The sequence below is a fragment of the Chaetodon auriga genome, chromosome 7 (genome assembly GCF_051107435.1).
Source record: "Chaetodon auriga isolate fChaAug3 chromosome 7, fChaAug3.hap1, whole genome shotgun sequence".
Classification (NCBI taxonomy): domain Eukaryota; kingdom Metazoa; phylum Chordata; class Actinopteri; order Chaetodontiformes; family Chaetodontidae; genus Chaetodon; species Chaetodon auriga.
Window position 1 is genome coordinate 11,653,904 of NC_135080.1, and position 13,648 is coordinate 11,667,551.

Genomic DNA, 13,648 nt, shown 5'->3' on the forward strand with positions numbered 1-13,648 from the left:
GATATTGATAGTAGCAGATAGTAGTACAGCAGGACTGTATTGTATCACCATCAAGGACATCAGTCCCAGAGAATGTTATTACCTCTATGCAAGCATTTATGTCCAGATGGCCCCCAGCCTGCTGCTCCCACCACCACCAACAGGCTTTGTTTACAGGCTCATGTTTGCGTTCTAGTTACTCAAACAAGTCCTCTCAATCCCACTATAAAGATATTGTCTGTCAGTGATACAGAGTAGCCAAGAAGCCGTGGCATGTTTCCAGACTTCATGAGATGCTGCCCAAGACTTTGACCAGCACTAAGAGAAGGTGAAGGGACCACATTGCACCCAGTTTGGCATCTTCACACCCGGATGTCAGGTTTGAAATTGATTTTAGGATTTTAATGCAAACTTTCAAGGGTCATCAAGGCCCTGCTCCTGGCTACCTCGCTGACATTTTAACCCTTTATGAACCAGAGCTCAGCTATAGATCCTCAGGCATGGCTCTCTTGGCTGCTCCAAATTCTAGGCTAAGGACAAAAGGTGAGCGGGGTTTCACTGTTAGACCTTCTAAACTCTACAAAGCGTCCAAAGTTTAGGCTGGTTAAATCAGCATTATGCATGACATCACTTCTAAAAAGTCCATTTTAAAAATTAACTCTTTCATAATTTGTTCTGCATGTTTTATTCTTCATGACTTTTGCTTTTTTTACTGCAGCTTTTCTGGTTATTTAAAAAATGTGGGAAGTTTTACTGGAGTAAACCTCTTTTCGAGGTGTGCTTGACCACTTTTGAGCACAGATTAGTCCTTTACTACTATACCCTTATATTTCTTTCTCTCTCTTTATCTCTCTCCCCCCATATTTGTCAGGTTTATGAGCTTTAACAGGGTGACATGAGGTACATGGATGAGGAAGACAATTGAGTGCAGTGTAGGACAAAGTCCATACTGTAGTCGCAATATCAAGAGAAATATGGGTGAGATGTTGAGTGAGAAGGAGGGCATGGTAAAGTCCCAAATACACTTTTAAGCTTTGAGCTTTAAGGACTTGCAGTTTGACGTGTGACTTAACTTGGACTTCTCCAGAAGAGTTAAAAACAGCTCTGACAAGACAGTCGTTAAGAGACATATAAGACAGTACACAAGTTAGAGCAAAGGCAGCGGATCATGTACGAGACACTGCGTGACACAGTGTGTAACTTGGGTGGAGTTTTGTGGTTGAGGTGAAGGTGAGACATTGGGTGGAGTAAGGGTGAGGAAGCAGGAATACAGAGGACTGGAGGGTATGACTGAGACAGGGGTGGGAGGGGGTGATTCAGGCAGCAGGTGAGTGTGTGCCACCAGGGGGATTCATCTGTCCTGGGTTCAGACAGGGCCTCATTAGTGAGCAGTGAATTACACTCCAGACACGTCTTTATGTAGACTAATCATATTACAGCTAGCGCGCTCAGCTTCACCCCAGGGGGAGACAGGGGGAGAGGGGGGAGAGAGTCGATGGCGATGGCTGTGGAGGTTGGAGAACTTTACAATCTGATTTGTCCAGGAGAACTCGATGTAATCTAGCACCTCCGACTGACACCGTTTTATCTATCTGTCCATCTATCTGGCTGCGTGCGCCACATGACTCCACCCCCGCCCCGTCTGCCTCTCTACCTCTTCGGCACACATCCACCCTGCAAACTCTTCCTCATCCCATCCTCTCACTTGTTTTCTCTACTCCCCCCGCCTCCACCCACCCTCCACCTCAATTTTCCTCCCAGCTCTCTCACCAACCCACACTCTCCCTCCAAGCCAGTGCATCCCTGCCCCCACGTTGTCAGTTCTGACAAGCTGCTTTAATGGGCGATGTGGCGCGTGCCTCTGACCACTGAGCACAGTCATTAACCTTCACTGGCATAATTGAATTCAAGGTTGATTGCTCGTGACCCTCCCCCCTGCCGAGGTCCCTCTCAATGTACATATTCATTACAGGGCCCCGGCTCTAAATGGATTGCACAGGGAAAGCTGTAGCAATCATCCAGGCCGCTCGGCGGGGGCAGCGGCACGCTGCTCGGGGGCCGCGAGGGGACCGTGGACGGAGTGACGGGAGGAGGGAAGAAAGGGGAGGGGCACTAATTGCATGCTAGAGGAAGAGGATCAGATTATAAAAAGAGTGAGAGAATGAAGATGGATCCCCGTGACACTGTCAAATTAAGGGCAAGCCGTGTAACGCAGCGAGCCACTGAAATGTACAGTGGCACCCGCTACACCAGAGGAAGAGGGGAGATTGGGGGAGGAGATGGAGGGAGGAAAGAGAGAGAGCGAGAAATGTAGGAGGAGAAAAGATGATAGGCCACTGAGTCTATGGGAGAATTGAATGTAGAAGAATGAAGTAATATAGACGGACACACACACATGCACGCACACACACACACACACGCTCAGGCTGGTTTCCATGTGAAGGGGAGCATATATCACATCACCCCAACACCACCACCACCCACCACCCCAAGCCAGCAGGTCTCTAACTGTCCCCTCTCTAATAGCTGTCAGATTACTATCAGCCAAACAAGACATCCAGCCTTGCCCCCCCCCCCCCCCCCTTTTCTCCCTCCCTCCTCTCACCCCCTCCCACTACACTGCCGTCTTCCACATTACCCTCCGGTCATCCTCTTTCTAAGCTGTTGCCTTCCCTTCCTTCTTCCCATTCACTAATACGACCTCCTGCGTTCCTCCACCCAATGGTACCCATCACCACCTCCTGCTTAGCTACACCTCCACTAGCCTCCCCTAAAGACGCTCTACCTCAGCTGTGAGAGGCAAAGAGAGTGATGTTGTTTGATCTTCTTATGCTGCACACGATTGCAAACACTAGTTCAGGATTTCCACTTTTTCTAATCAGGTACTCCTCGTAAAGGCTTCATAATTTGCAACTAGTGTCTTATTATTAGTTAATAAGTCATTTACTAATGCTTTAAAGATCAGTTATCAGCGATTAATAAGAACCAGTTTTAGGCTGCCAGATTGTCAATAATAAAAGGTCATTAGTTTTTAGTCATGCTAAGTCGGTCCACTGCTTTGTTCCACACTGAAATGTCTCAACAACTATCTAATGGATTACCATTGAACTTGGTACAGATATTCATGGCTCCCAGATGATGTATCTTAATGACTCTGGTGATCCTCCGACTTCCTCTCCAACACCACGATGAGGTTGTTTGGTTTCATACTTTGACTACTATTGGTGGGGGCACCTTGAAATTTGTCACAGATATTCAAGGTGCCTAGAGAATGAACTGTAAAAGCGTTGGTAATCCTGGAACTTTTCATGTCAATATTGTAGTTTGTGCAATGTATTAGTTTATGGCTGAACACCTGGAAAACTAAGATGCTCCTGCCACCTTCAGCTGTGCTTTGTGTTTACAGCTAATCTAAACTAGCAAATGTTCGCATGCTAATTTGCTAACCACCTGCTAAGCATGAGCGTGTTAGCATTGTCACATTGAGCAGATTAGCGTGCTGATGAAGCACAGCCTTACATTCTGGCTGTCTTTTTTTTTATCCTCCAGCCCTCAAGATGGGTCAAACAATCCTTTGGAGCGTTCTTCATGATGAACTAAAGAGGTAAAAAGATTGGGGAGACTAATCACCAGTCATAGGGTTTTCCCACAACCTGGCGAACCCAAAAGTTGGTCTTATTATGGCTAATGACTGATCTAGAAAGCATTAGTAAACAGTGAGTTCTGACTTTGCCCTTTTGTTGGCCCTTTGCACCACCACTGTCGTCTGGCCGGAAACCTCTCCGCCCTTACGGACAGCCAGTCCACAGAGAGTCATCCAACTGTCAGTGCTCTGTACTGTTCCAGCCTCGCGTATGTCGGCTGTGTGTGCGAGCCGTGCAAGCGTGTATGTGTGTGCGTACTCATGCATGTGCGATCGTCTTTTATCCCCCCTCATCATCACTAACAGGGTTTCCCAGGCTCTGGCCAGGAGAGTGTGGGTCACAGGGCAGGAATCAAACAGCAGAACAATGGAGAGCTTCCTCCACTTAACCTCCTAATGGGCTCTCAATGGCTCCCATGGCTCCCTCAAAACTATCAGCCACTGGATTCACTTACCTCACTACACCAACCAGGGTGTGTGTGTGGGGGGTCTGAGTGGTGGGGACGTGGCACACTGCAAAGAAAGTGTGTGTATGTGTGTGTGTGTGAATGAGTGTAGGTGTGAGACAAAAAGCCAGACCACAGACAGACAGACAGAAACGCCACGGAGGTCCAACTGTTTCTGATGAGCTATGTGTTTTCTGTGTAATGGCATGCAGACGGTGGATGGGAGAGCTGGAAGTCGTACGTTCTCACAGCCACCTACTCGGCGAGTTTGGATGGAGCGGACGGCCGGCGTTAGCCAGCGAAACATGTGTTTTCAGGTGTGTGTTTGTACTGGCGCATGCCTCCGCTGACCGATATAGATGTCAGCATATGTGAGTGCACAAGACTTTGCGTCGAGGCACTCGGCTGTGCGAGTTACACTTCAATAATTACTTTCAGCGTGTGCTCCATCCCTGAGCACCTCGCAGCCCCCAAATCTGCACAGACAAGTGGCCTCATTTATTTCCTCGGAGGAAAATAATTTAGCAGTGTCGGGCGCTAACGAGCTAGAGCGGAGGGATTCCTAATTAGATTCACTTTGTTTGTGTCATTTTAATTACGTTGTGGTCCCCAGCAGTGGAGCCACCAGTGATCCTTCAGTCTCTTAGCTCTGCTGCCATGCATGCTACCACAGCGAGTCCCAGAAGAGCTTCACAAAAACTAACAAACTGAACTCTCCTTCCTGTCAACCAAAGCTATGACAGGCCTGGGTTTATGTTAATTTGTTGATGCTGAGCATGTTTGGCTGCTGTGTCACTTTAATCTCAGAAAAGCACCACAAAGGTCACCGTCTTCTGATGCAAACAAATACACCCTCTCTAAACTTTTTTGGTGATGAATCATTATTTATTGCTGTAAATGAAAGGCATGGGGGACAGCTTTTCCTGCCTGTGTAGTTTTAAGCGGTGTGTTTATGTTCTGCTTTTGAAGGGAAAGCTTCACTAAACCGAACCACTTTGAGGTTCCTTTTGAAGTATTCCCCTAAGACACGGTTGCTAATTATTTGGTGTTTCATGATGAATTCAGCTCAGTTCATTAGACTGTTTTAACTGATGTTGCTGTCTTAGATCCTGTCTGCCTCAACGCACACGCTGAACCATTTAGATAATTGAGTGATTAATTGATACCTAATGATCAGCACAGACCTTATGTTCTACTTTCATTTCAAACTTGACAATTTATTATCAAGTTATTACATGCAACTTGCGCTGAAAGTGATGTGAAGTATATTCAAGTGAGTTTCCTGCAGCCATTAGACGTGTGATGTGAGGTTTTTCGCTTTACATCAGTGGGTAAAGGCCTCAGATGTATGATGAGGAGGGATATTTTATGAAACTAAATTGAAACTATCAACCAAGGAAGTTAAACAAAGTAAGAGTTACCCAGAGGGAGGCGAAATTTAAGAAAACCAAAGACGGGAGAAAGAAAGTGAGACAAAGAGGAACCCTTGAGGTGTTGCAGCGTCCCATCGGCAGTGTTGTTAGAGAAAGGTTTCATCCCATCTGTCCCATGTCGTGTGAGCGTGATCAGTCTTCAGGGACCCACCTCCACAGATGAGGTCAGCCTCACCTGTCAATCACACCGCTCCGGGCCAAGGCCTGGTCTGCTGAGGTCACCTCAAACAGTGAATCCCAAACCCCCAGACCTCCAAATTGGAAAGACTTTTGGATGAAGAGGACTCTAAATAAGATTTTTGGCCGAGCTTTGATTTGTGTTAACTGACAAAGTTAAATGAAACTATTAATTTATCTTGGTATAAGGATATTCCCCTGACCCTGCGATGGAATGACACACCAGTTTGTCAGCAGACAGTATCTGAAATCTGATCATACAGTCAAAACAGTATTAACACATTGTAGTGTTGCATGTCTGAAATGGAAAAGGTTAGAATTTCAAAGTGTGTGCAGCTATTTAATTGAAAGCACAAATGATTATGTCCTTTAAAAATATGACTGTTTAACAGCAAAGGTGTTTTTTTGGAGATATTTTTCAAATAGTCAATGTTGTTAGGGAATTAACAAAAGTCCTTTATACAGTAAATATCATGATGAATATATTACAATGAATAATATGGAACTAGTATGGTGATATTGACTTTGTGGTTGATGTAAAGAAATTGTTTTTGGAGAATGTTTTTATAGATAATTTCTTAAAATAAACATACTGTAAAAACAATACTTCACCTTTTCACCTGTGGTTTTGTACAGACCTATTTCTTTGCTGAGATCAACTTCCTGGCCAGGAGGTCAATTTTGTTACCTTTGGACAGAGCCGAACTCGCAGTTTCCCCATTTCCAGTCTTTGTGCTAAGCTAAGTGAAGCCCGACCAATACCAATATTGATATATCAACCCATGTATACTGATGGATATTTTACAGTTGAACAATTAAACTTAATTGTCTGAAATGACATCAGTGCACTGAAAAAGAAAATTTCACTGGGAATTCAATAATTCTAAATTACTCCAAGCATTATGTTTTATATACCGATATATCTGTGAGATTAGCCCATATATCAACTGGGCTCTAAAGCTTAGCTAACTGGCTGCTTGCTGTAGCTTCATACTTACAGTACAGACATGAGAGCGGTATCAGTCTTCTCGCCTATGTGTCCACAAGAAATCAAATAAGAGTATTTCCCTAAACGTCCCTTCGAACGTCAGTCATTTGGCTGTCAGTCTTTTGGACGTGACCGTCTGCTGCCTGTGCGTGTGTTCCTGGATGTCTGCATGTGTCTACTAAAACTAACACAGCTGACGAGCTGTATAAACATCTGAGCTGACCCCAGATATCTTTTTGTCCAGGAGCAACATTTGAATCTGTAGGACAATGCCTGCACAGAGGCTACACAGCTGTGTGTACACACACACACCGAGGTCCACCGCTGCAGGGTCATCATACTCAAAACACAGCTCACAGCCACCAGAAACGCTTTACAACAGGAAGGCAGACGCTCCACACCAGGGAAATGTTAATGTTCCTACTGTTTTTGGATTGACTTCTTTTCTCATTTTGCCAGCGTTCTGTACAAACTTGTTCTTGTTGTTGTTCCTGCTCTGGATGAGACACAAGCAGTATGCTGTAATGTGCGTATGTCAGCACTGATTGCCATGCTGCATAATGCAAAATCCTGAATGTAAAGCAGCCCATCTGTGATTGCAAGTCAAGAATAAAGACGCAAACTGTGGGTTAGATGTACAAAGGCTTTATGTTTCTAATATGCTTGTGCGCTGTGCAAAAAGGACACAGCCAAACACACACACACACGCTGCTGTGATGGGCTAGCTGTCTTACATTGTGGCCCATTTGGATTTACCAGAGGGAGTTGTCTTTTCTCTCACTCTCCCTGAGCAGACACTCTTATCTGTTCGAGCTAACCTAATGGAGATAACTGCACTCTGTACTGGCAATACCTTACACGCACCGTCACTGTGAGGTGGAAATCAGATGTGCTTGTATATAGGAGCATATCAAAGCCATGAGTTTGAACCCAGAGATGCACCATCTTTCATACGTCTCTCACCTCTGTCAGAGATGCAGTATCACACCGCCTCCCAACATGCAGCGAGTGAGCGAATCTTGCGGATGGAGCACGAAAAATTGTCCAAATATACTATGAGCGATGTCAGCGATGTGTTTTTTTTGGTGCCGCTCGTGATTTCTCCCTCAGCAAATGAGTAAGCTAACATTTGCTAAGCCTTATTTCTGGATAGTTGGAGGACAGTTGACTTCCTTGTAGCTCCCAACAGCTCACCGATGTCCTTCCACACCTCGTCCTTTTTGAGGATATCGTTCTAAAAGCTGTGTTGTGGATCATATGAGATGTGCCGCTTCTCGACCTCATGAATAAGTCTCTCGTTGTCCATACCGACTGCTGAGCGGATGGGAAGGATGTCAACATTAATGTTGACCTATTTTGAATAGGTTGAAGGAAACGTCGCAAAAATACAACCAGAGCGAGGGATTTTTCACGCAAGCAACACGTCGCTCTGGGCGTTCACTGACGTACATAGCAGGTTAGGACATGATCATTGGGAAGAAATGATTGTTCCCTCATTCGAATCGCTTCCATTTAGGAAGATAAAGAGCTGGTCTGGACTCATCTGTACACCAACAACAGCGGCTGTGTCTTTGCTGGTCAGGTTGTACGGCTCTGGAAAGTTCAAAATGGTGGCGAGAACTGTGTTTAGAGAACATGCTACACTAAATCTGTTGGTGGGTTACTGCTTCAAAAAGGTTTTTCTGCCATCATACAAGTCAGCCCTTTGTGTCATAACCTTTTTGTTTTCATTAATTAAAGGTCATTCTTATGCTCTTATTTGGCAACACACAGAGCCCATCATGAGTAATTTCATTACCAGAACTCAATAACTTTCAGGTAATGAATGCAGACTACGCTCATGTTTGAGGACGCTATTGATTATCTTATAAGAGCTGGTGTAAGTGAGGGCTGGCTGAAGGCTTAATGATTCTTGAGAACAAATCACCCTGATTAGGACACTGTTCTCTGTGAATAGCTGCTGGATATTTTGCATAAAACACACAGGCAAATACAACAAAAACAGCTTTTTAAAATGATCCTGTGAAGCAACAACACTGCTGTGTGAGCAATGGTGCTCCATTTTAATCAAAACTTCACTGAGGAGAATAGGCGTTGAAGAATCCAAATGTCTAAAAATCTGTCATTTTGACGACTGTGATATTTGTATAATTAAAAAGGAGAGGGTATCGTCTGCCTCATATATGATATGACTCCTGCACTGATGAAATTATCTATCTTGAAATAAATTAATATGTTTATCAGGTACAGAGGACAATTTAATAACTCACCTGTCAAAAGTACCAGATTATGTCTGGGGAAACTGGCAGCTGATAATTACCCACAATTCATGCCAGAGGTTTGAATCTTTGCAAAAGAAAATTGATGAAACACAATCTAAATTAGGTACAGTAATCCATTCCAGGTTATGATGGGAAAAGGCCTATGTAAGGTGGATAAATGAAAAAGATTCTTGGGTTAGATTTACGTAACCATAAGAGCTCTTACAAGCTCAGTTTCATTCATTTAGCCGTCACTCTTAAGTTACACAGTTACTCTCTTTATGCGATCCATTAGGAACTGTTGTCTTCGCAGAGAGACCACACACACACGCTCAAGTACGACTGATAGGACTCTGTCTCATGTTCAAACCACCTGGATGTGGAAGTGCCGTCCGCTGTCCTCTCAGGCCGCATGCTAAGTGCAGCCTCAGGTCTGTATATCTTACTGTCGTCTCGCTATCAGGTTAACGCTGCCTTGTCCTAATAGATCTCACTTAATGCATCCTGTGGTCATTTCTGGAGAAATGAATAGCAGCCCAAAACCGCTCGTGCTGTCTCGCGTGTTCAAACATGAGCATGCACGCTCCGGGCGTGTGGTGACTCGGTGTGACATCACTCTTCATGTCACTGAATGCTGTTTGTTGATGGGTGAGGTAACTGTGAACTGGCCACACAGACTTTTGATTGATGAAATGATGCAATTGTCTGTTTACAAATGAAAAAATAAATCAACTTATGTAACAGTGTCATTTGGCTTTCTAGGACCGATAGCTTATGGTCGCTAATAATTAGCTAATCCTGCATTCGCACCTGAAGGATGAAAAGGATGTGGAAAAAAAAGCTTCCTTTTGCTTCAACTGGGGAGTTTTATGGTCATCCTCATATCTAGCAGTGTAGCCATGCCAAATAAATGGCCAATGGCCTAAATCAGCCACTTATCATGATACATTACAAGAAGTTATTCAAAGAAATAGTTTGAGATATTGGGAAATACACTTATTCGCTGAGTTAGATGAAAAGATCAATACCGCTCTCATGCTTGTTAGCATATAGCTGGAGCCAGCACCCAGTTAGCTTAGCATAGCATTAAGACTGGAGACAGGGGAAGTAGATAGCTTTGCTCTGTCTAAGGGTAACAATATACACTTACCAGCATCTCTAAAGCTTACTCAAAGCACATTATGTCTCATTTATTTAATCCTTTTTAAAACCAAAGTGCAGATGCAACCTTTTTTTTTAGTTGTATTAATGGAAGATGTCACTGCCAGCAGCGCAGTAGAGGCTTTGCAGAAATTTCTGTTGCTATATTTCTGTAGTTTTTTCTGTGTTAGCTTTTTGTTGCTCTCATAACTTCCTGATATATGCCTTCTGAATTAGGCCTAAAAATGGCCTCTTTACAGGGACTGACTCAAATATCCCTTTCATAAAGCTGACTTGGACCCATTCACATATACATTAAATAATAAATAAAAGTTTCAGTTTCACCTCTACTCTCCTGTCAATACACAAGCTCCATCTCTCTTGCGAGCCCACGTGTGCACACTTTCTATTTCTCTCTCTCGCCCTCTCCTTCATTCTTTGTTTTATGCGTCTCTCTTTTCGGTCAGTCAAATGTCAGCAAGTCAAAATATCCTCCATCCCTGATAGAAACATCATCTCGCTAAAGCTGGGCAGCCTCCAACGTGCGTTCATCCCTGGTCAGGATGTGAGTCGTGTGGGAGGGTTGGGCTGGAAAAGCAGCTCCATCTCTCAAACAATAACGTGACAAGAGCATTACCATCATCTCATCGTAAAGCAGCCACCTCGCAGTGAAGTTTTCCAGTGAGTGCTGGGATAGATATGTTCAGAGCTCTGCATATGGTAGACAGCTGGACTTCTGGCAAGAGACAAGGCGGCAGAGGAGAGGCATGGCAGGCGGCAGAGTTTTTAATCTGTCTGTCTGTGTCTCCTCTCTGTTATTAACCTCACGCCCTGACAGCCTGCTCCCCGTGACACTGACCTGCTTCACCTAATGAGCTACCAATTACTACAAATTAGGCGAGAGAGAGGCCACTGCTATCATCCACTCCACACACTCTTCTCAACTGTTCTGTGGGATTTGGATGAAGGGGGGGATGCTCAGGTAGAATGTATTACGGGGCACCAAAAAAAAATAGAAAAGAATGGTGACAGTGACGTGCATTTTGGATTTCTGGAGGTGTGATGTTCGGAGAGGATGCTGTTAACATTGTGCGTGTGTTGCTGTGCACTTAGCGCTGCGCCTGGGTGCTTTAGCCTGGCACCTCGAGTGTGTTTCAAAGATCATTTGTATTTGCACCTGCGCCTGTTGTGCTGCATGTGCATGTGTGTGCGTGCTTGCGTGTTTGTGTACGCCCACATAGTTGGTCTTTAACCTTGCACACCTGGCTGCTCTGCGAGACCAGCTTCTCTCTGGCCCGTCTTGATGTTTATTCATTTATTTATGGGAAGCCTGGAAATCATCGCCCTTGTCTTGGTCTCCTGTGGCAGTGAGCGAAGGCAGCCCAAATTTATGCATGGCAGCAGAAATTAATTAGGCATCAATTAACTCATGCTAATGTGTATGCATTGAATTTTTTTTAACAGCCCGCCTGTCAACTAATTTGTAAAAACTGTTTCACAGAAACGTCAACAGTTGGGAACAGACAGTGTCTTGTAGGCTATTTTCTCATACACAGAGAAAAATATGAAATCAGAGTGGAATAGAGAAAAGCCTTGAGATGTTAATAAACAAAGCTGGAGGAGGAGAAGAATGTGGTCTGCAGAGGTCACCGCGCTGGAGCCTGCTTCTCCTCTTCATTTAAGTGTGTCCCTGGCCTGGACTGGCCTGCAAGCTACGCACACACACACACACACACACACACACACAAACACACACACACATTCACAGAAAGACGGAGAGAGTGAGAAAGTGAGATGGAGGGAGAGGAAAGGGAAGTGAGGCGTTTATTTGTTGCTTCGCTCTTAACAGGCTGCTGGTTCGGCAGGGAACCCCCAAAGGTAGAGTTCAGAGAAAGTGTGTGTGTGTGTGTGTGTGTGTGTGTGTGTGTGTGTGTGTGTGTGTGTGTGTGTGTGTGTGTGAGTGAGTGAGTGTGTGTGTGTTTGGAGCCCGCTGTCTCTGCGTTCTCTTTTGCCAGGAGGTTTCCAACAGCTCTTGTGTTAATAGTGAGCTAGCTGCTTCAACAGTAAAGAACACTGGTTGTCTGTCTATGGAGAAAAGTCAAGGGATCATCGAACTTGCATATATTCATTCATATACATATATAGACATATTAACCACCTCATGCATTCTTTTAGCATACTTCAGATTAACACCTAGACAACTTCTACACTGGTTGGTGTCATCAAGCTAACAGTAAAATGCACAATTAAATCTCTGTTTGGCTCCTTTTTTTGTAGATGATCCAGCAGAATAGGACTGAAAAATAAAGCACAGCTCAGGCCAGAGCAAAATGTTACATGAAATAAAATCCAACGTCCAGCATCGAGTAACATGCCCTGTGTCATCTGACTGCTGATATGTACGATGGTTATCAAGCTATCTGGCTGTGTTCTGTTAACCTTAGCCCGCTCACATTGAGGACTCTTAGCAGCATACCGACAGCTTGATCAATAGGTCAGCGTGCTGACAGCAGTCCTCAGGGTCCTGGTCGAGGGAGGGACCGGGTGGGTCGAGGAAGGGGGTAGTTAAGGGTGATCATGTGTCCCGCAGACACCAGAAGCACCTAAGCAGCACGAACAAAACCCACAAAACACTCACTTAACAGATGACCCTAACCCCAACCACCTAAATACTTAAAGCCACCGCTCTCATACCTTGACGCCAAAACCTGAACCGGTGTACAAAAGGTCACATGAAAACACAATCAGACTTTCTTTTTCTTGATTTTCTGCTCTGTACTTTCATCATCATCATCATCACCATGATATATAGTAATTCAGGCTTGTATTCAGGCTTATGTATGTTTTAAAGCAAGACTATAAAACACAGACCCTTACTGTTTATCCCCAGCCAGCAACAGTTTGCGTCTCACCCTCTCTGTTTTGTGTAATGACTGGACACAGACGAATTATACCTGCTTGTGTGTCATTACACGGCCTGAGCATCCACCCTGTCCTCGTGCCCGTCTGCATGACAGACAAATAAATTCTGTGTTAGGCACATGGGAGATGCCGGACCAGATAACCCCACATTTACATTCAAAAGGAGCTTTTGACAAAGCCTTAGCAACAGGCTCCTTAATCAGCGGGCTGGCTGCGCAGCCCCGGCCTGCCTTCTCCTCTCCTCTCCTTACAGCCATGATCTTGAGAAGGAGCTTTAAATTGGAAATTATTACACATTAAACCCTCTGCGCGCGGGCCAGGATCGAACTGGATCAATATCTTGCCCGGCACAATAAATCAGATGCTTTCTCTCCCCGTCTCTCTTTTCCCCTTTGCTTTTTCAAGTGGCTATAGGCCACTGCTCGGCTGGAACATATTTAAATTTTCTTGTAACAAATTAATTCCAACATTTTCTCTTGATTGAATTAGGCCAAGTGCTGGTGCTGTCACAAGTGTTTGGGCTGCTCCTGGGGAGAGACAAATTGCCAGGCCTGGACACGGGTAACAAGCAGTGGTGTTGAGTCGCTGATAATCTCCCCACTAATTCTCCATTACAGCAAAATGAGGCCATAAATCTTCCTGACAGCTGATCGATGTAA